Raw genomic sequence first — 24,120 nt, 5'->3', positions numbered from 1 at the left:
GCCCATTCAGAATGCTGGTGATGTTAGATGTGCAGACATCTCTGCAGCTGGCCCTATGCCCGTACACAATCGCGAATCTTCAACGTCCCAACTGCCGTGACCTATCGACGTGTTGAGTATTAATAATTGAGTCAACATCACCTAGAGCTCTCATCCTTTTCTTGCATTCGTCCATCCGCTTTGATCATTACAATGATCGCCATTTACTTCAGTTTGGTAGAACTATTCACCGTAGCACCCCTATTCCTTGAGGAGAATATGGTGGCGATATCCTCAGAGCTTGTGACGAGCGCCGAACATAAACTGGTGTAACATTCACGGATGATGAGCACATTACACGAACCTTTGGCGTGCAACATATTGGACTCGTCCTCAGACTGTTCCGGAGGATCAGCGCACCACACGGGTCCCTCTGCCACCCTCTGTTCCAATCTCCCTCTGCCTCTCCTCTCTATCTCTCACTTCATCATTTTCCTTTTCTTCCTCTCTCTCTCACTGCCTATCTCCTTCTTTCTCTCAAACAATACAAAAAAAGCCCCGGGCCATTTACAATTATTCCACTTCATTTGCTTTTAACTGCTGTGTGGTTTCAGTTTCTTGATTTATACAGGATCAAACGTACCCTCACTTGCATGTCTCCCACACTATCACTCTTCCCTTTTTAAGGCAGCCTCACTTTGTCCCTCTAACTTACCCTTCGTCAGTCTCGTGCTTCTTCTCCAGCACCCCTCCACTGCCAAGGTCTCCCGCAATCTCTACATCTCTTCTCACTTCTTAGGTTTCTCATCTCTACCTCACCCCTCTTTCCCCTCTCTATCTAGCTCTCTGTCTATCTACACAGGAAAATGTTTCGGAAATACCCTGTAAAGAACTCGATGCATAATGTGCAGAGCATTTCACACGCTTCAGTTTCAGTCGTTAAATGAGTGCAGTAGCGTGAAACCTTGAGTTACGCCGAATCCAAAACTGGCACTCTTTCTCTTTAACGTTTGGCTGTATATTTATCTATCTATCTATCTATCTATCTATCTATCTATCTATCTATCTATCTATCTATCTGTCTACGCAAGTTGGCATTAATACTTGACTGAATTATGTTTAACGTGTAGTGTCATGGCTATCGAGCAATCCACAAACAACAATCCATCCATGCATTTATTTCTCCATCTATCCATCTGCCTCTCTGCCTAACTGGCTGTCTAAAGGTCCGTCTGATTTTCTTTCTATAGTTCAAGCACTCAGCCTCTCTGTGTGTGTCTGTCTGCCTCTTTGTCTGTCTGTCTGTTTGTCGACCTCTTTTCTATCTGTCTAACTAAAATATCTATCTCTCTACACATCCATATTTCCGTTAATTGACCTGTCTATCTATCTATCTATCTATCTATCTATCTATCTACCTATCTATCTCTCTATCTATCTATCTATCTATCTATCTATCTACCTATCTATCTTTCTCTCTATCCACCTGCCTGCCTGCCTATCTATCTATCTATCTATCTATCTATCTATCTATCTATCTATCTATCTATCTATCTATCTATCTATCTATCTATCTATCTATCTATCTATCTATCTATCTATCTATCTATCTATCTATCTATCTATCTATCTATCTATCTATCTATCTATCTATCTATCTATCTATCTATCTATCTATCTATCTATCTATCCATCTATCTATCTATCTATCTATCTATCTGTTTATGAGTCTATCTATCTATCTATCTACTCAATCTGCGGACAGCATGCTGTTTCGTTCTTTTTGAACTCATCAGCGCAGCACAGAGAAAATGAGGCTGAACCTGATAGCAATGGAAATAAAAATTTCCAATCAGGCCCGAACGTACCTTGCCAGATTGCTCAAACTGACAAGTCAGTGAGCTCTGCATAACGCAAAGATCTATCTATCTATATATCTATCTATCTATCTATCTGTTTATCAGTCTATCTATCTATCTATCTATCTATTTATCTACCTGCCTATCTATTCTTCTATTTGTCTGTATATATAACAGCCATTTTCTATCAACAGAAGAGAGATGGAGCGAGAGAGGAAGTAAACTGTGTTGAAACTCCGAGTTTCACATTGTCAGGACTATCAGCCAACTACATCTCATTATTCAGTACATATCTATCTGTCTGGATCTCTAAGGGATTATGGCATGCCATTCAGTGTGGAGACTGTTACACAGGATCGTTAGATGGTTTGATTTGGGCAGATATTATACTATTCTTATATTTAGGTCCCTGCGAGTGTGGCTCTGCACATGAATCTGGAAATCCGGCCTCTATGTATCTATCCGTATTGCTAGAATGTACAGCAGTATAAACATCGCCTTATAAATATATTTTATTGCTGTCTTCAAGAGCCCAGTAGCACTTTTTGGTTCAATGACTTTTCGAGAAGCAATGTTCCTGGAATAGAAACCATCTCCCGCAAGTTTAAGCGAAATAATGTTAAGGGAACGTTTTCCTGCTCACGTTATGTGCACAAATCACTAATTCCCAAACAATATCATGCTCTAAAGAAAGTTTTCTGCCCCCCCCCCCTCATTTCTACATTTCTACAAAGAACAGCAGCTTTATTTGTAATCATCGCTGAATTTCATCAATACACTCACACTTCCCGTCTTACGCTGTAAGATGTTGGCCTCCTACGTCTGCCTTTCTCTTGTATTTCGAAATAAAACTTATCTCTTTATCAGAGTCACCCTTTCTCTCGCCGTCTAACTCACACTTTCTCTCACTTTCTCTTGCCATATCACTTGCTCTCGATCTCTCGTTCTCTCCCTCTCTCTCTTTTTCGCTCGCATCCTTTCTAGCTCTCTTTCTATCTCTTTCTCTATCAATCAATCTCTGCCCGAAGCTCTCTCTGTGTCTTTCTGGCTCTCTGTCTCCGTCTCTGTGTCTGTCTCTCTAATCCTCTCATCGACTCTATATCTCTCGCCCTCTCTCTCTCTTTATCTCTCTCTAACTTTTTTCTCTGTCTCTCTCTCTTCCTTTCTCTCATTTTCTCTCTCTCACCATCTCTCTCCCTCTTTCTCTCTCTGTCTATGTCTCTGTCTCTTTCTGTCTGTCTGTCGGTCTCTCTCTCTCTCTCTCTCTCTCTCTCTCTCCCTCTCTGTCTCTATTTCTCTCTTCCACCCTCTCTCTCTCTACACGTAGAAATGCATTCTGGCATTTATATTTCTGTTGCTTTCCCATGGTTCAATTGAGCAATATTCAATTAAGAAGTGGACTGAGTTGTGGTATGTACTTCTGATCATTGCAGGGGTGAAAACTGAATGAAGGCACGCATGTCTGTGCAATGCAAATATCTAGTGGTGTGCACGGGTAGTCGGGTACCCGTGCTAGCCATGAGGACTTCGGGTAGACTGGTACAGAATAGTGCTCACAAAACACAACGACCCCTTAGCTGGAATTGAGAACATGCAGCAAGCAGGAAGACCAATACATGTATCAGTACTGGCTGATGACATAAATCAAGATAGTGCACAGAACTGTCCGGTACCCAAGAATGGAGCAGCGAAAAAAACATCACTCAACTCACACAATCATAATTACACTTTTGGCCCGTTTCGTCCGCTAGTGCCATTCTGCAAGCCTGCAGCAACCTATATCAATCATATCTTCAGAGCAGTGTAGTTAAGTTGCTGTCTGATTAACGGTTTAACCAGTGAAATTCAGAGTTACTGCAGAAACGCAAGACTAGAGCAGGAGTGAAGAGGGAGAGAGAAAGCACCTTGGCGCCAAACCTGATGAAGGTTGCGCAATGATCAGAAACAACTCATGTACCTGATGGTGAGAATCTGGACAGGAAATACTTGTTGATGGCACGGTACGAGACGTGGCAGAGACGGGATAGCGCCAGACAGAGGTCCGTCCGCCACAAACAAATGAATAAACACCAAATTAAAGCTGTGTTCACACTGGCTTGCACCGGATGTTACTGAAATAACGTCTTCTGCATAGCTACGGGAATTAATGTATTCTAATGCACCCATCGCACATGGAGATCGCACGTGTTGCGCGAACGAACCCCGCCTTTACCCCATTTAAATTGCTTTACTTAAGCGATTCACCCTCAATGTGTACATGCAAGAAGACACACCTCCCCCCCCCCCCTACCACTGGTCGAGATCAGTTCTTCGCTATCTATGCCGCTGCGCAAAGCAAGGATGTCGTTATTTTGTGAATAAAGGCATATGACGGCATGTGTAGCATCATTTCAATGGAAAGGTCATGACCTCAGCTACCGAAAGATAGCATCGGTAAGGGAATATAGACTGTACTGGCGACATCAGATACATGTAGAAACATGCTCGAAGTCAGGCGAAAGAGCTGTCATGCGGGCCCTATAGCAAATGTACACGCGATTTGTGACTGTTGTTTTCGCCTTACCCGGTCCCGAACAGAACTCCCTACCAGTGGTACAACATCATAATCTAAAATCCAAGTGATTAAGCATGTAGAGAATGTGCTTGATAAGAGCTTTAAATGCAGTGTAATTTCACAGTCAGGGCTTTATCGCTGTAAGTTTGACAAAATAATCTTCAGAAAGCTGTTGGCCGATGTTTGGTGGCCAAATATCGGTACATCCCATACGGTGATACAGTAGGTTCCTTTTTGTGCTCTTGTACTACGCTCCGCCGATCACAGGTATTGATCACTCTGCCAAGTTAGGTGGCGGTACCTCTGTAGATAATGTGTTACATTATCGCTTGTGATCGGTAAACAGAGGTATACGTACTGTGTCCACATACCCCAGGGAGAATCGGCATTACCGCCTAGAGTAGAGCTGTTTTGATAACGTCTGCTCATGGATAATGGCTGCAGACGCTTTTAAAATTAACCCTCCCGAATGTCAGCTCTTGAGCTAAGTGGTGTTCGATGAGATAAGGCAACATGCAACACGGCTCACGAGACCACGTGGCTGTGGCTGTTAAACCACTTCACGTCTTTGCATGACTGGGAAATGACTTGTTACAAATGACCACTATCAAGATGACGATCGGTATACACGGCAATACACGTACAGCGTTCTCTTATTGGCAATGGTACCATCCTGAGAATAAAGAATTCAACAAGCCTTTGTGAAATCCTTACATTATACTTTGCAGTACCTAAATAACTACAGTACAGTGACTGGGTGACGCTATCGATGTGTAACATTGTCTACATGTGCTCTAGGGAATACCTAACAAAAACAATCTTGAAGAGAATGCTGCGTGAGTTAGCTGACCTGTCCATTCCACATGGTGTTACGGCTGAGTGCGGATGCACTTGATGATTATCTAATATCTAACCAACTGATAGTAACTCAACTGTAACTTAAATCTCATACGCTACCAACGCCAATGTCCCACAGACTACGCCAACAATGGCACCATACACTTGCTTTGGCGGTCGAGCTAACAACAGTGTGAGGAGGAAAGCAATTTTCGTCTCACCAACCATACTTAGTATGTAGTAAATGAGCATAATCGGCAACAGACTTACTCTTAGCTGAATATGACAAACCCTTTTGTGCGAATAAAAAGATGCAATTGTAGTTCACTCCACCATTTCCACCATAACTTACGTTCTGTTTGCTTGATTTTGACAATCTAGGGCTCTTGAAAGCGCTCTTCCCGCGGCCAAGAGAATGAGGCCACGCTCAACGCCATGGCTGCCACATAGCCTGATCTATAGCGAAGCGAATCGCCAAAGGTCGGGCCTCGTGGTGAAAGAAATACTTCAAAATTTCGTCCCAAGGCCATTTCGAAGTCGTTTCTCACACTAATTGACAATCAATAGCTACAGTTGGTTGGTGTGCTACTTTGCTGTTTCAAATTGTAGTTCGACCGCTTTGTCAAATATCGTACTGCTCTCGTCATCGTCCAGTAACAATCGACATTCTTTGTTCCGTTGGGACTGTAGCTTTTGCTCGTTTTCGTTGCGCTTGCCTTCCCCTTTTTGGTCTTTCCATAACCTTGAACCTTCCAAGTTAGAAGGCTGTCGGTTAGCGCCACGGAGATGTGTTGAAGCTAGGTGTCAGGACGTCGAATGTCTTAGTACTCTTGCCTGTTTGTGCCTAGGTACTGCACTTTTTGACTGTATATAATATCCAGTTACAGTGATGGAGCGTTACTCTTAACTCGTATCTTTATGTCCTTTTCCTTTTAGCATATAGTAGTAGTGGTAGTAGTATTTATTATTTTGTGAGGGAAATCCCTACAGACGTTGCAGTCCTTTTAGAGGGAACCCTAAGTGCTCTTTGCAGAGCGAAATGAGAGCGGATAGTGGATCAGCTTGGCGACAAAACATAGGCAGAGAATTCCACCGATCAACGTCAAGGAAACAAATAGAGAACATGCCATATCTAGTTTTAACAGAAGTAGTTTCGCGATTAGGGTCCGGCGGATTCTGCCGGCAGACAAATTGGCAGAATTCGGTACTTTTTCTGGTAGATTCATGTATGTCTGGTATGTGGATATAAAATTTGGAGCAGAATTCGAGGAATTGCCCGCCATAAGGTTTGTATGGTTCTGCCAATTTCATTGCTTTACGAGAAGATTCTGCAACTTTTTCGAGCAGAATCCACCGGTCCTGAGTGGCGATCCAACTTTCGAGCGCCATACCTTTATCATCGTTTCTCTTATCACAAAAGCGAATTCATCATTGGAAAGCTTGGAGCTTCGATATGTGCAACAGGACTAAAAACAATGGAGTAACGACAGGTTTACGGTACTCACTACATATTGTTAGAATCTAAAGAAGTTCTAGAAAACATTTGGATACCTGGCCACAGGATCCTAGAGTTTCAAGTGCTTTCAACGCTGTACACGCCAAAGTCGCTAAGGGTAGTGAGACAGACGTCTAAGTGTTTAAGTGGTAAAGAGTCTCTCATTTGACCCAAGAAGACCACAAGACGTTTGCACACATCACCACGAATAATGCAATTTTACAGGGAAGATACTGGGCAAAATGTGGTCACTCAACGAATTCACACATGTGACAAACAACTAGAAAAAAACAAATCGAACAGAATAGAGGGGTTCTGAAACCTACTAAACATAACGATCACAAGTGCGAAGTCCAGAACAATGCGAAAGAGCGATCCTTTCACCTAAAGTCTGCTGAATCAAATGTTGAGGTTTGTGGTGAGCATTATTTTGTAGGTGCAAATGCCACTAATTAGCAATCTTCTGTTGGTTCATTTGACGTTTCCCATTTCAGGAGGCTCCAACCCTTTGGTGGTGATTTTTTCTTCATAAAGCCCTCCTTTTTGGGGATGAATGTGCTCTGTATCATCCCATGTTACTCCCCCAAAGCGTTCAGGGGGAGTTTCCGCGGAGATAGGCTTTTTAAGGTGGCAGTCTGGGTTCAGAGGGTCAAAAATCAAAGTTTCGATTTTCTGTATTTTTTCACTGGCAGCGTCTTGTGTATGGTCCAAAGGGTTTAACCTGAAAATTTGAGCGTAATCGGGTGCTTGCTTCCGGAGATATAGCCGCGCAAAGTCTGCACAATTGTTTTTGAAATACTGAAATATCAGCAAATTTCTACAAAATTTAGGTTTGCACACTATTCCGATTTTTACCGTCAATCTTTGAGCGATTTCATTAAAATTTTCTGGAGCGACTCCTGGTACTGCTCTGCGCTGCAGACTGACAGCCGCGCACGATGTTTGTCACCATGGCAACCAAGATAACTTTTGCGCATGCGCAAATTCCAAAAAAAATCAAATTTCGACTCTCATGATCTCAGCTGATCGCTCTGCTGTTGAAACTTTTGGAATAATTGTTTCTTGGAGCTAACCCCTTCGTTGGCTATGGGGAAGTCTAGAGCCAAGGGAAAGCCCGGAAGATCTAAGAAAAGGAAAAGAACGTTCTATGGAGTGTCTCAGGCGCCGAAGGCTCCCTCTGGTGAAATTTCGCCTGCAGAACAAATTCCTGACTTGCCGTTGTCTGATGACGACCTTGAAGTGTCAGCTGAAACCTGAAGCCACGTCTTCAAGCAGCGATAGTGATGGAAGTGGCGGTGAAGTCGACAGCAGTTCCTCCGACAGTGATTTGGATGAAGAGTGTGAGGAAGGGGCGCATGGATTTCGCCTGATTGATCTCGAGTGCCTTCAGCAGCTTTTGTCAGTTGCAGTTTGTTGCAGTGGCTGTAATGGCGCAGTCACGATCAGCGAATCGCAACGGGGAGGCTTTGCATCATGCCTGGAGCTTTCCTGTGTTAACTGCGGCGACATAGCAAGCGAATTTATGTCCAAGAAGTTCAATCGGGTCTGGGAGGTGAACAGACGAGCAGTATTCGGAATGCGACAACTCAAAGAGATATGTATGTGTGTTTACATGCCTGCTGACTAGGGCTTGTCATTTCGAGGTTATCTCTGGACAACTACGGTTTTCTCCTGGCTCTTAAACCCCGATTCACCATGCGACGTGGTGTGCCACAGGAGATGCAATCGGACAACGATACCAGTTTCCGAGTGGCTGATCAAGAGGTAAAAGCAGCTGTCAAGTTTCTCGACAACTTCAGACTAGCAGCAGAAAGGTCATACCGCGACATTACATGGTACTTCAAGCCACCAAGTGCACCACACTTTGGTGGTGTGTTCTAGGTAATGGCCAAGACAATGAAACTAGTGCTGCATGAAGACCTTCAGCTGCTATTGCCACAACACTTTCTCATTGGCCATGCTAGGGCAACTGTTGCTGCTGAAGCCAACACATCTACAATGACTCAAGCTCACCCAAGAAAGCGCTGGGAGTTTGTGCAACGTATTGTAGGTGAGGTATGGAAACGTTAGCTGAAAGAGATTGTTCCGATGCTAAGCATCCAAGTGATGGGGTTGCTTCAACAGCATCACCCTAAGGAGATATCGTGCTTGTGATGGATAAGCACACCGCAACTGCACACTAGCCACTTGGACGTGTGCTTATGACCTATCCAGGTAAGCATGGTGCTGTTCGGATAGTAGAAGTTTAAGTAGCTAGGAAGGTATACAAGCATGCAGTTCATCATCTTGAGCCACTGGAAGTTAAAGGTGCAAGTACTGAGCGAACTGTGATTGTTTTCATATTCATAGTAAAGAAAAAAGACCAAAGAACTACAAGTTATGCTATACTGTCCACTAACACCACCAGTTACTTGACAATCAGCTCATGCAATAACAATAATTATAACATTGCACCAAACTGACCGACAGTACTGACGTTCTACAACAAACTGGCTATCAGCTCTAGCACGTCTTGTAAGTCCTTGGTCCTTTTCTTCCATCCGAGTTTTCATATTCAAGTTTTCATATTCAATTGCCATTGTTTTTGTCATGTTTTTCTTCTTGTTGTCTTCGTCTTTTACTCACTCATGTGATATTTATCACTTTTCTTTCACGAGGGAGATATGTTAGATTTAATCTCCTATTTCTGTGTAATTTACATGTACTTCTGTGTTCAATGGTGGTGAACCACGATGCAGTGATCATCATGACTGCATGTGACATGCGTCACAGATCTGGTTTCTATTGCTGGCATCTATTACGCCTGACTGCTCTCCGCCTTGGATTTGCATTCACAACTAAATGTACAATTATTTCTGCATGGCTTCATGCATGTACGATGCAATGCTGTTAAAATTTATGTTGTTGCCTGTTCATACTGTCCTGGAGCTGGAAGGACGCTAGTCTTACTTACATCTTCTACTTTTAGTTGTTTCTATCTTGCCTAAATGGGCAGTTAATGTTTGCAGCATTTGTGCTTCGGTTCATAGTTGTATCAAGAAAAGTTAGAACATATGGTTCTCTGTGCTTGTAAGACCACAGTGTAGCAAATGTAACACCTTGCATGCTGGAACTAGCTGGCCGCACACATGCACTCTTAGCCACAACAACAAAAAGCACCCATGCACTCTTAGCCACAACAACAAATAGCACCCGAATATATACCCTCCAGTTGCATGAGAATAGTGTTCTACATCAGTAGTACTAGTAGTACAATATTCTATCACAACGAAACCCAAAAAAGCATGATGGGAATAAGTGATCAATGTTGAGAGAGTGTGTGTGTGCTAGTGGTCATGAGAAAGCAACAAAAGAAGAGAAACTGAAAGATAGAAAGACCTTGTGCCTGTGTGATAGAGAGAGAGAGAGAGAGAGAAACTGACAGACAAAGAGAGACACAAAGAAAGACAAAGAGAGATACAGTGTACGTCAACAGAGAGTGAGAGAGACACACACACAGAAAGAGAGACAGACAGAAAAAGAGAGTAAGTATGAGAGAAAGCGAGCCAATACTTCGTGCCGAGCTTGATCAAAACGCGATCAATAATCCAGTCAAATAAGGAAAGAACTTCAAAAGAATTTATTACAGCAAAGTACATTGTAGATACACAGGTTGAGAGAAAGAGAATGAGCGACACAGAAATCAAAAGACGCAGAGAGATACAGTGTATGTCAACATGCGTGTTGAGGTGTTCAACGACAAAGTGCAGTGGATCCATGCTTTGTGAGTGAGTGAGTGAGTGAGTGAGTGAGTGAGTGTGAGAGAGGGAGAGAGAGAAAGAGAGAGAGACAGACAGACAGACAGAGAGACACACACACGCACAGAGACAGAGAGAGAGAAGAGAAGAGAGAGAGAGAAAGAGAGAGAGTGAGTGTACGTCAACATGCGTGTTGAGATGTTCAACGACAAAGTGCAGTGGATCCATGCTTTGTGAGTGTGTGTGTGTGTTTGTGTGTGAGAGAGCGAGAGAGAGAGAGAGAGAGAATGAGAGAGAGAAAGAAAGAGAGAGAGAGTGAGTGTACGTCAACATGTGCGTTGAGATGTTCAACGACAAAGTGCAGTGGATCCATGCTTTGTGAGTGTGTTTGTGTGTGTGTGTGAGAGAGAGAGACAGAGAGAGAGAGAGAGACAGAGACAGAGAGAGAGACAGAGACAGAGAGAGAGACAGAGAGAGAGAGAGACAGAGAGAGAGAGAGAGAGACAGAGAGAGAGAGAGAAGAGAGAGAGAAGAGAGAGAGAGAAGAGAGAGAGTGTACGTCAACATGCGTGTTGAGATGTTCAACGACAAAGTGCAGGGATCCATGCTTTGTGAGTGAGTGAGTGAGGGAGTGTGTGTGTGTGTGTGTGTGTGTTTGTGTGTGTGTGTGTGTGTGTGAGAGAAAGAGAGAGAGATACAGACAGACGCACACACCCACACACATACATACATACACAGAAAGAGAAAGACAGACAGAAAAAGAGAGTGGGTAGCATCAAGAAGTAGAGACTATACCAGCAGCTTCGACTAATATACTTCAAGTTCTAGTTGGATGTGTATTGAAGACAATGGTAAGGGGGGGGGGGGTGTTATTGGAGTTGTTCATGATCAACAGTGTATCTGCTAGGCGCATGTTGCATCCATTGGTCCTGTTTGAGTGACAGTAGGCGTGCAACCGGACAATGTGGGTGAAAGGCTGCATTACCAAAGAATTTGGAGAGGGAGAGAGAGAGAGAGAGAGAGAGAGAGATGCAGTGGATTCACGCTTCAAGGTGGCCTGCATCACTGGAGAGAAGACACTCACCCAGCAAAAGCCCTATCAAAAGCCACGGGCAGTTCCTCATCGTTGAGTAAAACAATCACCAGTGCAAGCTTAATGGCATGCTCCATGCCTTGCTTCAACACACCGCGCGGAATTTTTCACGTAGCTCATCATGCTTCAAGGTAGCCTGCATCACTGGGGAGAAGCCCCTCACTCTGTACAAGCCTTCACGAGTGCTTTGCGCTCCTCATCGTGGAGTGACAACTTTTTCCAGTTATATCTACGACAGGCGTATTGATGTGCAGATAAGTCATGCATTGAGGCAGCCTGTATCACGGGAGAGAAGCCAATCACCTTGCAAGAGCAGTAGCGAGTGCGTGTGCTGTTCCTCATCGTGCGGTACTGTTAAAACTAAAAAAACATGCGCCAATGGAAGTTGCTTCAGCTCCTTCTCTGCCATGATCAAGTTGCTACACAGGTCCTCATCGTGGAGTCGTATCTTTTCCAGTGTACGTCAACAGGCATGTTAATGTGTTCTGCGACAAAGTGCAGTGGATCCATGCTTTGAGGCGGCCTGAATCACTGGAGAGAAGCCAATCACCTTGCGAGAGCAGTAGTGAGTGTGTGTGTGTGTAGTTCATCGCCGTAGAGTAACGTAGAACATGCACAAGTGTAAGCTGCATGGCACCCTTCAGCTCGTTCTCTGCCATGATCAAGTTGCTACAGACCTTGCACGCTGATTCCATACACCACTGCCACAGGTTATGTCTGTCAGCTAGCTACAGCAACAATATCCTCTTCATGAATGTTCAAAACTATTTTCTCGGGTGAAAATCAGCTCTCCACTGTCTACAACACAGCATGATCGCATGTGCATGGACAGGATCCGACTGCGATGCAGCTCTCCTGGAAGGAAGCAAAGTTCTCCTGTCGCCAATGCCATCGCTTGTCAGTGTCACTCCAGAAAAAATAACCTTCAATTTCAGAAGCTACGAATTCAACGCATTCCAGTCTGCTTCCACCAAGACTACTACAGGGCATCTGATTTGACAAGGTATATCAGTAGGACTTGGAAAAGTCACAGTAACAGTCAACAGTTTGCAAGATCACTAGCCATTACAACAAGTATCAGAACATCAAAACAAACCTCGTGTAGATCCACAATTTCACATTCAACCCATCGATCTACAAAAATTTAATAGGTTCCCTTTCCCGCCAGCTGGACATGCATGCATGCATGCTCTCACCAGGCTGGCCGGGAGTCGTCAAACGCCGGTACTTGACGACTCCCTGGCTCTCACTTGTCAGCCAGCTCACACGGCTTGTCGTGCACGCGCAGACGTCCAGCACACACGCGTGTCGAAATGTGTTTTTTTGCCGCGAAAGTCGGTAAAAATTAAGTTAGGGTCCCTTTAGTCCTTCGCGATTTGAAAACTCCGTATGGCGGAACACAGATGCGCATGCAGTTTACGTAAGACTTTCCGTAGATCGACTAACTATTTTACTAACGTAATTACGTTATGCGGAACCTCTCTAGTATGTATGCGAAGTGTATCGGGGGTGCATGCAGGGCGCGTGATAGTGCGGGTTCGAATCCCAGGTTATGTCTTAAAAAAAGGATTTTTTTAAAGAATTTATAACATCCCTATGCTTTTTGTCTAGGTCATCAAGGCACTCAAAAAAGCATAGCGTAGTACCCTGAGCTTCCAAGCTCTCTCGTTTGGTGCTTGTTTGTTTGCGTGTTTGTGTCAAGGCTGGAGTCAGAGCTGTGTTTCAGCTCCCTCGTCAAACACCGACCGCACCTCTTATTTCTAGATTAAATATTTCCCCACTGATCCACCATTTTAAGCTCAAGATTGTTGTTTTTGTCCATAGATGTCTTGCCTCCAATGCAAGCATGCTATTTTCGCCTTTCTTTCTGTTGATCGCTGAACCTGGTTGTTATGAACCCTCTAAGATTCTCTAAATTGTCAGGATCGTACGACCACACGGCACGAGGACAACTCTTTTCCTTTACACAGTATATTTCACTTCATCTGATAATTAACAATGAACACTAATAACACCAGCTATTTATAGCATGCAAAAACAGCGTACATGCAAAACATAAGCAGATAAAACTGGACATAACAGCGTATACAGCAAAAACGCACACAACGCATATAGCGTATGCCATGCAGCAACATCAGCGGTACGGCGGAGTCGAAATACAACATTTCAACGAATACAATGCCATAAGCGCGAATCCCTTTCCCAATTGAGAACTGGTGGTTTACAACATTCTCCCCACCAAAGGGCTTCTCACCGCCGTACAACAATGCACACAAGTCAAAAAACGATCCGGGGCTCTGACTACGCGCCCAGAACGCGTTATCTCCTGCTGCCGTGGTGGTGGTAACGGTGCTGACGGTTCATACGCTGGCTGCTGAGGGACGATAGCAGGTTGAGCGGTATCTGCAAGCCCAGGAGCCACGTCCTGTGACGATACTTCTAACGGCACTAACCTTTGGATCGGCCTCAACAGGGTACTGGTACTCAACTTAACCTTGGCAACACGACGCTTACCATCTCGACCAGGGAATAACTCGATGATCCGTCCCAAACGCCAGAACTGTTTGCGCTTGGTATCATCGAGAACAAAGACAACATCACCCACAGCTAAAGGGCGCGACATGGTCTGTTGGTGTTTGTTCAGCTGACTTAGGTACTCCACCTCCCAACGATTCTTGACATGCTCCAGTGTCCGACTGAGGTAACGCAATCTCGATGACATCTGCGCAGCGTCCAGGGTACCTGCTGGCTTCTCTGACGACATCCAGATGTCACCCATCATCATTGCAGGGGTTACTGGTGGCTCATCCAGGCTATCAGACACATAAGTTAGCGGACGACTATTCACCACTGCTTCAACCTCATACAAGAGGGTCTCAAGCTCCTGGACCTTCAGAAACGCTGTTCCCATTACCTTTTTCAAGGCACTCTTCACTGTACCAACCATTCGTTCATAGAAGCCTCCATGCCATGGTGCAGCTGGAGGATTGAACATCCATGGCACACCCAGTTTGTCAGATGCCGCCTTGAACGTTGTAGCGTTGTCAGACCTGATCCGAGACGGCAAACTACGTCTCGCGACAAACTTCCGAAATGCCATCAAGAATGACTCGGTACTTAAACTATCGACCACCTCCAAGTGAACTGCTCTGGTGGTGGCACACACAAACAATGCTATCCATACCTTCGGAGATGACTCACCACGGCGCACGTACAACGGACCAGCATAGTCGATGCCGGTAGTTGCGAACGGCCTCTCGTGAACAACTCGGTCTTCCGGCAGCGGCGGGCAGACTTCTGAGGCAGCCTTAGCCTTGTAGCGGCGGCATGTAACACATCGCTGAGTAATGTTGCGTAGCGCCCGTCGCCCACCGATAATCCAGAATTTCTGACGGATGAACGACAAGACTCCTTCTACACCTTGGTGCATCCTTTCAACATGCATTTTCTCCAACAGCAACTCGGTCAGATGATGTTTGCCTAACAGGACTGGGTGCTTGGCTCCATACGCCAACTCGCTGTGCTGAAGTCGTCCCCCGGCTCTGAGCACTCCATGCTCATCCAGAAACGGTGCAAGCTGATACACCCTCGACCCAGGCTTCACTGGTTGACCTTGCTTGATCAGCTCAAGATCCTCAGCGAAACATGCGGCTTGAACGATGCGGTACAATACGTTGTCTGCTGCAAAATAGAGTTCAGCACGAGGCTCAGTGTGCTTCCACTGCAACATCCGAGTCACCATGCCCTGTGCCCTCGACCATTTACTGAATCGGAGCCACCATTCCTTATCAGATTCTCGACTACAGGTGGTGGCTGACACTCGTACTTCTACACTGGACTCATCTGTAGCTGCGGTTGAGGATGCGGTGGGCCAGTCATTGGGCTCCGTGATCCAGGTTGGTCCGCCCCTCCAGAACGGACTACGGATCTGCTGTGCACTACTCCCACGCGACGGTAAATCTGCTGGGTTGTGAAGGCCTGGGCAATGGTTCCACACAATGCCGACCTTCTTCGATATCTCTTGGACTTGACTGACGCGGTTAGCCACAAATGTTTTCCATTTGTACGATGGATTACTGATCCAATGAACGGTAGTGAGACTGTCAGTCCAGCCATAGACTTGCGTGACGGTCACACGCAGCTCCTTCACCACAAACTCAGCGTAGCGAGCCGCTAGACATACTGCTTGTAACTCAAGGCGGGCTAACGTGGGTGGAGACACGGGTACCACTTTGGCCTTGGCAAATACCAGGTGCGACTGTCCATTGACGACTGCATACAAACAACATCCAAACGCTTTCTCACTGGCATCGGCGAAGGCATGAAGCGCAATCGGCGTGTCAAGATTGCAGCAAATCCAACGTGGTATGTCAATGCTCACCACTTCGGCCAACTCTCCCCACCATTGCGCGCATGCAGCTGCGATGCCATCAGGCAACTTATCATCCCAGTCGCCTCCGACTTTCCAGGCTTGCTGTAGCAGTATCTTTCCGGGCACAACTGCCGGTGCTGCTAGACCTAGCGGATCAAACACTGACGCAACACACTTGAGGAGGGATCGCCGGGTCCAAACAGACGGCCTATCGGACTCGCCTAGCGCTGCTATGCTGAGCAAGTCATCACTGGTTTTCCATTTCAGACCGAGAACCTTATCTCCGGCCTCTGGATCGCACGGGATTGCGTTGCCTCGCCACTTGCGTAACTCCATGCCAGCATCCGTAAGCACACGCACGCTGAACTCTTGCATCTCCTTAGCTTCCGAGGCATTTGAGACACTAGAGACCAAATCGTCAACGTAGAAACTCGTGAGCAAGAGATCAATACGATCTCGCTCTTTGGGTGCAGACAACGCCCGTAGCTCCTTCAAGTGATGCTGAATCACCGCAGTAAGCATGTATGGCGAGCAGTTTACGCCAAATGGCAGTTTCGTTAGCCTCCAGGTTAACAGTTCATCGCTATCGCTTCGACCGGGCCACAAGAAACGCAGGTACGGACGGTCTTCGGGATTAACCGCGACCATGAAGAAAGCCTTGCGGATGTCCGCTTGCAGCGCGCTCTTATATTCACGGAACCGTAATAGCATACCTGCGAGACTCGGCAATAGCGACGGTCCAGGGTCAACCATGTCGTTCAACGACTTGCCATCTGGCGCCGTCGCCGAGGCATTGAACACCACTCTTAACTTCGTGGTTGCAGCGTGCTCGCGGAACACACCATGGTGCGGTACATAGTACCCGGCATCGCTCTCACATGGCTCCAGCTCAAATTGCTCCAAGCTCGCGGTACTCCCTGATCAGCACATCATCATAGAGCGCACGCTTCCCATTCCTCTTCAGCTTTTCAAGAAGCCGCGTTGCGATGACTCTAGCTTGAGCAAAGTTATCCGTTGGCCGACGCTCATTTCGCCACAAGAGACCCACTTGGTACCCGCTGCCCTGGCGACATAGCGGGAAAGATGGCAGGTGCTGATGTTGTTCTGGAGGTTCATCCAACTGCCATAGTTTGTCGATGTGGGCTGTGACACATGACACGGTCACCGGCTGACTGTTTCGACTTGGTGCAGACGCTGGACCAGATAATACATTACCTATCTCTGTGTTCCACACCGTCTCACCATTAACTTCCTTCTTGCTGTGCAGTACCGCGTTGATATAGTCGGCACCAATCAGCACATGTATTTCGTCTGATGTCCCTTGTTGAGGCTTGTCACTCAGCTCTACTCCCCAACTGTGCCACTGCGCAATGGTCTGCGGACTTGCGCACTTCAGGTCCAGCTCAAGCGTTGGTTTCACGAACGCGCGTACCCGAATGCTAGCGGAGCTACCCTGGATCGTGATGGCGTACTTATCCATGCGCTGTTGGGTTGGTTCCGCGCCGAACGGCTTCACCTCTACATTTTCAACCCCAACGTGTTCTGCATCGATTGCTGACACCAACGCTGCAGTCACGAATGACGCCTCAGCACCCGAGTCCAGGAACACGCGAACCTTCGCGTTTCGAGTTCTTCCCTCAACTCGTGCCACTCCGGTCATCAGCCGCACACTTGGCGAGTGTAGACAGCACGACCCAACATTCTTCTCCGTAACTATCTCAGTCGGTGCAACACATCATGTATTAGCAGGTGGTGTTTCCTCTGGCATTTCGTGCATCTCGAGCCTGACCGACATTCTCTGGCCATATGGCCATACTTAAGGCAGTTCCAGCAGAGTCTCTCTCGCTGCAGAAACCCCTTTCTCCCTTCCTGTGGCAGCGACTTTAGCTGCTTCTCTGCATCTGCGACCGATATCGCCATGCACTGTGCCGACGCCGTGGGCCTTGGCACGGATCGTTCTACTGGCTTCCTGGCAGTATCACCCTGTCGTCCGTGCGCGACCTGGTAAGACGCGCCGTGCTCCTGTACCTGGCGCAGTGACATCCCGTAGCACTGCCGTTCGACCAGGTACGTCTTCATCTCAGGTCCGCATTGCTCCAAGATTACCTGCTTTGCCATTGCTTGCAGCACCCGGGGACATTTTTCCTATATCGGAGCTATACTTGGTGTCCACCTCGCCATCTTCTGTCATAGCGAGTGTGGCCCACACCTCTACCTCTCGGCAAACACGGACAACGTATTGATGAAACGACTCATCTGACCGCTGCTTGCCTGTCAGCAATGTCTTCCACGCTTTATCCGGAGTCTTTCCGAGCGAGGCAAGCAACTCTCGTTTTGCTTCCTCGTAATTATTGCATCCAATACAGTCATATCCTCTCCGCTTTGCTACCCGCTAGCGCAGTCGCAGCAGCCATTCGCTTTCTTCGAACTCGTTCTTGGAACAGATGTCCTCGAACAGGTCAAGATAACGCTCCAATGGCTGCGTTCCATCGTATGAGGGGATTTTCATCACCGGTTGACGCCCACCGCTGTGACTGGGAGATTCCTCTGTACCTCCCATCGTGGCTTTACCCTCACCCTCCAGCGCATTGGCGATGCGCTCGTTAATCTCCTTTAGTGTTTTGGCAAACTCGGTGCGGAGCGCCTCCTCTCGCCGTCTGGCACTGCGCTCCTCACGCTCCGCGTACTGTTGGAGCCTCTGCTCCACATGTACCTTCAACAACTCGCCTTCTAATCCTAACCGCTCTCCATTGTCGATAAAGCTGGCTTCCAAATTGTTCCATAGCTCCTCTGCCATGCTCGCTCCTATCCTGGCGTGGTCGCCAAATGTTGTGAACCCTCTAAGATTCTCTAAATTGTCAGGATCGTACGACCACACGGCACGAGGACAACTCTTTTCCTTTACACAGTATATTTCACTTCATCTGATAATTAACAATGAACACTAATAACACCAGCTATTTATAGCATGCAAAAACAGCGTACATGCAAAACATAAGCAGATAAAACTGGACATAACAGCGTATACAGCAAAAACGCACACAACGCATATAGCGTATGCCATGCAGCAACATCAGCGGTACGGCGGAGTCGAAATACAACATTTCAACGAATACAATGCCATAAGCGCTAAGGCCTTTCCCAATTGAGAACTGGTGGTTTACAACACTGGTCTTGAGCAAAGCACACGCCGTGTTACACGTGGCCAGGTCTCACGTCTTCTCCAAATTCCATTCGTTCGTGGACCAGCATCTCGAGCGTCCATGCAATTCGTGGGCAGCGTGTATTGGAACAGGCTTCCGGCAAATATTCGTTGCCATGAAGATATTCTGGGTTTCAAAGCCCTGCTGTGCCCAGATGTTCTTGACACGCTTTCTCTGTCTTGACTCATTCGTCAGACATGTGCATTTTGATCTTTTGGTTTGGTCTCTAATCGACAAACTGACTTTTCTCCTCAAATACCTCAACTTCTCTATTTCTATTTCATACATCTGCTTCGTTTATTCCTTACTCTTTTCTTTCTATCTTTTTCTTTTCTTTCCCTTGTCATTTAATCACTGTCACTCACATACAAATACCGTCATAAAATATAAAACACAAGATTTTCTCATCTTTTTTCTATTTCTTGTTTTTCATTAGCTTTAGCATGTTCATTCACATTCTTCATCATTTGTGAGAACTAGACCTGGTCTAGTGAGAAGGCATTCTACTGCCTGTAATTCTGGTGAAGTAAAATAAAGTAACAACAACAACGCCTGGCGCTATCCCGTATCTGTCCCGTACCGTACCGCCCCAACCATCAAACACAGCTGGCCGCAATATTCAAATTTTTTTATTACTTTTATTACAAAGCACGAGGAAGTGTAAAAACAACAGAAAAATGATAAGGCACCCATTTTGATAATGCAGGGGTGGCCCACGCTTGGTACTGCCACTGCATTATAAATCATACGTAATGACTGATAAAAGGTGTGAAGCAAACTAATAACAAAAGTGTAAATGAAAATTGCTGTTAGACCACACGAATGCCAAGTCACACTGCAAGAGCTAGTGCCCTGGAATCACTGCCTCCGCAGCAACAAGAGAAGCAGGGGTGGTAGAGTCGACGGAGACCTTGAGGCTGCGGGATCCACAGAGACACATGACGCTCGCTCGGAGGAGCGCAAAGCTTAGGCGGCAGCGGACCCATGCCATCACCACACTGTACGGCTCCTTGCACTTCTCTGCTAGCAGGCACGCAATACGCTTATACAAAGCTGCACAGTGGCGACTCATTCCACCTGTTGTGGCAAACACAGCTGGCACAAATGAAGCATGTTCCACGTCGCGGATACGCTGCTCGTACGCCCGGCGTTTCTCCTTCTCCTGCCGAGTGTAGGTTGAGGCCAGGGAGGTGGCCCGGTTTGAGGACGCATACGGGTTAAACACCCTGACATCAACGAAAGTGCGCTCAAACCGGTCACCCCAAAGGCCACTAGCAGCTACATCCAGACGAGCCTGCTCTTCCACAATAGCTGAGCGATAGCGAAACTGCTCTCCTGTGACAGGCTGGAGGTGAGGTTCCACGGCGACATTGTGGGCAACCTTCTTCAGCAGACTTGCCGTGATGTCACGCACTTCGTTGTGACGGATGGATGGAAATCCACCCGTCGGACAGGAAAGTGCATGGCCGGTAGTGAACCTGGCACCACAGGAGCAATCTGACGGCAGACGGTCTGGCAACCAATTGTACCGGAGGTACACCCCGTCGCGGAATTCACCCTTACTGAGAGAGAAGCCATGACGTGCAAGGGGCTTGCAGGTCAGCCAACTTCAAGCACCCTTCTCAGAGGCAAGTTGGATGACACGCTGCTGGTCGGCATCAAGGGTAGCAGTAATCATCGTGACTTCAGCCCGCAGTGCATCCCGAGATTGGGAGGTGGCAAGACGCTTCTGGGTGCGCGCAATATTCAAATAGGGCTTTCAAACGCAAGATCATAACGTGAAGCAACTCGGTAGAATGAGTATGAAATGAATGCGAAGTGTATGGGGGAACGCATGTAGGGCGATACTGCGGGTTCGAATCCCAGGTTATGCCTAAAAATATAGGAGAATTGACAAATTTATAACATCCCTATGCTTTTTTGCCTAGGTCATCAAGGCGGTAGACGGTGTCGTATTACCCTCGACCGTACCTGTCCCGTGCCTGTCCCGTACCGTACCGTGCCATCAAGGACGGCTGGCCACAATCAAGAGTACATACTGGACAGTGCTAGAGCCGATCCAGATGACTCTCTCGCGGAAGACGCAAATCTGCTTGCAGGTCTAGATAGTAGTCAAGCAACACAGATTCATGCAACCTTGCCCTTGGACGAGACCCTCCATCAAGATGCAAACAGGCAGGACAACAATACGCTGCCACACCATCTTCCTGCAGCGACTGGTGCATTCACCCTGGGAACTATGGACAGCCAAACTACGGCAGCCACCATCAATGCCGCATATGAGGACGCAATGCATTTGCTGCACTGGCTGCAGGATTACCTCCTGAACCGCAAACTATCAGTCCTGGTCCACAGCGACTCATCCTCCCCGGCGCCCATAACAGCAGGTGTGCCCCAAGGCAGTATCCTTGGCCCGACACTTTTCCTCTTGTATGTGTCTGACCTGGATCAGTGCCTGTCTCCCGAGACGCGACTTAGTTCCTTTGCAGACGACACAACCCTCTACAGCCTCATCCGCACGCAGGACAATATGAATGACATGGCTGCCGCCTTGCAATCCAGTCTCAAGCATCTTGAAGAGTGGGGAGAACGCTGGCGCATCAAATTTGAGCCTTCTAAATCGCAACAGCTGCTGATGACTACGAAAGCCACACACCCTGCTGTCCCTGACATCAAGTTTGGAGGTATCGCGGTTCCGGAAGCCAACACCATCAAGCTTCTTGGAGTGACATTTGACGCCAAGCTGTCATTCCGGGATCACTTGCACTCAATTGCGACACGTGGCTGCCAGAGACTGAGTGTTCTCCGTCGGGCTTGCCGGGTGTTAGATTACCATGGCCGGCTTTGTGCGTACAAGGGATTTGTGCGACCCATCCTCGAGTATGCTCCCCTTGTGTGGATGGGAGCTGCATCCAGCCACCTCGCCCGACTCGACCGTGTACAGAAACGTGCAATGGCCATTATTGGCCCTGGTGCCCTTCTCCAAAGCCTGTGCCACCGCCGGATTGTATCTGGGCTGGTATACCTGTACAAGCTCCAGTGCATCCCAGGACCACCCCAGCTCACCGCCATGATCCCCCTCCAGCCAACCATGTAGAAGCTCGGCGCACCCGGAGTCAACCCCCTCCTGGCCAGCAGCACCATGTGCAGCTGCAGCAAGTCCTGGACAGGAGAGCACCTGCCTATGCTTCTCGCTCTTTCCCGTTTTCTGTAGTATCTGTATGGAACAGCTTGCCAAGCAAAATTGTAAGGGCTCCACTCAGTTTGAAGCGGGCCACACGTTCAAAGTAGATGTCCATAAGTACCTCACGCACCAACACTGGCTGATGGCTACCGACTTCTACGGATGAACTCTTGACCGTGGCACGGGCCATGTTCCTTGGTTGGGCTATGCTGATGATATTGGGCTTCATTTACCTTTTATTATTTAATTTTTTATTATTAATTTATTATTTAGTTTGTCTTGTTTGTTATGATTTCTTGGTTTTCCACCCGGCTTAGTTATAATTTAAATTATTATTTGGTGCAGCTTTAGCGCTATGTGGTTTATTATTTTCCTTTTTCTTAATTTCGTATTTAGCGCTTTTGGGGGTCATTATTTTCTTCTCATTATTTCGCACCAAGTTATTATTTTGTGGTATTCCCTAGCTTCTGTTTGTTTTGCAGTTGTTCTTGTGCAACCCCCCCCCCCCCACACACACACATTTTTCGATGCTTAGTTGCAACGCTGACGCCTAGACCTCTGGTCGGTTGATTTGCTCCCAGCACATCAGCACGTCGTCCCTACATCCCCTATGTTTTGTGCTTTTCCTCGTCTCTTTTTGTTCTCCACCTGTTTTCCAGTAGGGCTGTGTCAATAGTAAAAAAAAATCCAGGCCAAACACCATGGATCTTCTGGAAAGGCATTTGTAGCACAACTGAGTGTCTATCTGCAGGGCTTTGGACATTCAGGACCCTTTGAGGGTCAAGCCCTCAGAATTGCCATTGTGTTCCGGCAACTACTCCTTCAGAAAACAAGACCACCATCACAGTCACTCGCAAAGTGTCTCCAAACCCGCTTGCACCAGTGGAATAACGGCGAGATAGATCAACTACGCCATGAATGTCGCACGATCCAACAGCTTCTTCAACGTCAGTCATCCACAACTGATCAGTCCACGGACGCTCGGCACTTTGCCAACCTTGTGACCGGTGGAAAGTTAACCTCCGCCATCCACATGTTGCAGGAGTGTGGTCGTGGCGGTGTATTGGAACTGGACGACAGAGTTGGTGACAGCACTGTTCGTCGGCCAGCCAGCAAACCCAGATGCACTGATTCCCGGGCAAACGCCCATACCACCTAATCCTGTGCAGTTCGAAGCTCTTAACAGAGCCTTCATCCGACGTAATACCAACGGATATGGCCGATTGGTTTGCAGGCCTGCCTGCGAATCATGAGGTTCTGAGTTCAAGACCTGCGCTGGTAGCAGGGAGCGTGTAAAAAGACTTTTTACGCGTGTTGAACTGCGCCGACACCCACGGTCAACTGGGCACTCACAACTCGGAGTGAGAATAACAAGGATGCAGTTTACAGGGTTATGGGCCGTTACACGCCCGATTGGTTGAGAGACTAACCTCCTCTCCCCTGACTCACTTGTGGGTCTGCATTCGCCACTAAGGTTAACAGGCATAGTGGTGGCCTGCGGATGCGAAGGCTAGTTTGTGTGTTTCTGAACATTCAAGCGATGCCGACGCGGATCCCGCGAATATTATTATTATTATTTATTATTCATCCGACGTGCCGCACTACACACGCAGGGAGGTGCTGGCCCATCGGGAGTGAGCGCGGACACGTGTCGCCATATGTGCACCGGCTTCTCCGATGCATCTGACCAGCTATGCGACGCTATGGCTCAATGTGCGCGCCGCCTCGCAACTACGTATGTCGATCCTACCGCACTGGAAGCTTACACGTCCTGCAGATTAACTCCTCTGGACAAGAGCCCAGGTGT

Source organism: Sycon ciliatum, chromosome 6 (genome assembly GCF_964019385.1).
Source record: "Sycon ciliatum chromosome 6, ocSycCili1.1, whole genome shotgun sequence".
Classification (NCBI taxonomy): domain Eukaryota; kingdom Metazoa; phylum Porifera; class Calcarea; order Leucosolenida; family Sycettidae; genus Sycon; species Sycon ciliatum.
This window is presented reverse-complemented; position numbering follows the sequence as displayed.